The sequence below is a fragment of the Propithecus coquereli genome, unplaced genomic scaffold, assembly GCF_000956105.1.
Source record: "Propithecus coquereli isolate 6110/MARCELLA unplaced genomic scaffold, Pcoq_1.0 Scaffold304, whole genome shotgun sequence".
Lineage (NCBI taxonomy): Eukaryota > Metazoa > Chordata > Mammalia > Primates > Indriidae > Propithecus > Propithecus coquereli.
Window position 1 is genome coordinate 2810955 of NW_012148664.1, and position 1509 is coordinate 2812463.

At 35.5% G+C, this 1509-nt stretch overlaps 1 protein-coding gene across 1 annotated transcript in view; it reads left to right on the forward strand.

The window, feature by feature from the left end:
* RBPMS (RNA binding protein with multiple splicing) overlaps window positions 1-1509 on the forward strand; it is a 158542-nt gene that overhangs the window by 68060 nt on the left and 88973 nt on the right. The gene's annotated exons all lie outside the window — the stretch shown is intronic.

Genomic DNA, 1509 nt, shown 5'->3' on the forward strand with positions numbered 1-1509 from the left:
AATGGTGAAAAGACCAATCTTCTTCACGTGGGGCTTTAAAATACAAATGCATATTAATCTATAACTACATAGCTTCACTGCCTAGCTTTACCAACTGATACAAAGCTCTTCATTGATGTTGATACAGTTATTTACGTCCTGATATTTTGCCATCATAAATCATTCATCTGGCTTAAATCTAAATAACAGGCTCCTAATAAAAAATAATTTGCTCACTTTTGGAGGACAGTTTTTCTTTGAAATTAAAAATTTTAATGTGCCCTTAAATTTGCTCAACTAAACTTTTCAGTTTGAGATCATTGTAGTTTCACATACAGTCCTAAGAAGTAATGCAGAGAGATTGCTTGTGTCCTTTGCCTGGTTTCCCCAGTGGTAACATCTTGTAAAACTATAGCATAATATCACAACCGAGAATTGGTATAATCCACTAATTTTATTTTGATTTCCCCAGTTTTGCTTGCGTGCACATGTGTGTGTGTGTTTTGTTCTGTGACATTTTATCACGTGTGTAGGTTAACGTGTCCACCACTACAGTCAAGTTACATACAGAACAGCTCCATCACCGCCAAGGATCCATGAGGTCGCGGTTTTGTAACTACACTCACCTTTCTCCCTGCCCTTTCCCCTCTTTGCTTCTAACCCCTACAAACTACTCATCTGCTCTCCATTTCAAGAATGTTAGATAAATGGGATTATGTATTAATATTATGTAACCTTTAGTGACTTGCTTTTTGTACTCAGGATAATCATTTGTAGTTAATGGTTTTTTTTTTATCGCTGAGCATGCTGTGGTATGGGCATATCACAGTTTGTTTAACCATTCATGTTTTTGTGTGAACTCTGAGTTTTCATTTCTCCGGGATAGGTGCCCAGTAGAACAGTTGCTGGGTTGCATGAAAGTTCATATTTAGGTTGAATAAAAAACTGCCAAACGGTTTTCTAGAGTGGTTGTACCTTTTTGTATTTCCACTACCAATATGTGGACCATTCTGTTTCTCTGCATCTTTGCTGTCATTGGTTTTGTATCAGATGAGATACAATCAGCTATGGATTTTAATCAGAGTATAAAGTGGCTAAAATATCATATACTACAATAAAAAGTAGTGATTAAACAGTTAAGACTATTACAAAATTGAATGGCATTATGTTTTTAATGTGCCTTGAATGTTGTTACTTATTCAAGAAATAATTCATACTTTTTAATTTTTGAAGGAGGTAGGAAGAGGACAGATATAATTATGTCCAATATAATAAGAAATTGATTTGTCTAACATCACTTCAAAATTTATTAGTTTCTTTTTCCTCTTCCTTATTACTTTTCCTTGATAGAAATACGTAAACGTATCAGTTCTGATTTTTAAGTTTCAGAAACGGAATGGAAAGAAACACAGAGATTTTGCTGGTGTAACAAAAGTTGAGTGAGAAAGAGAAAAGGAGTTTAGGAGGCTGTGTGAGCAGCAGGATGGTGGGAGCTGGCCAGGGTGGGGTTTGCCTAGTGCCTTCTAAAGA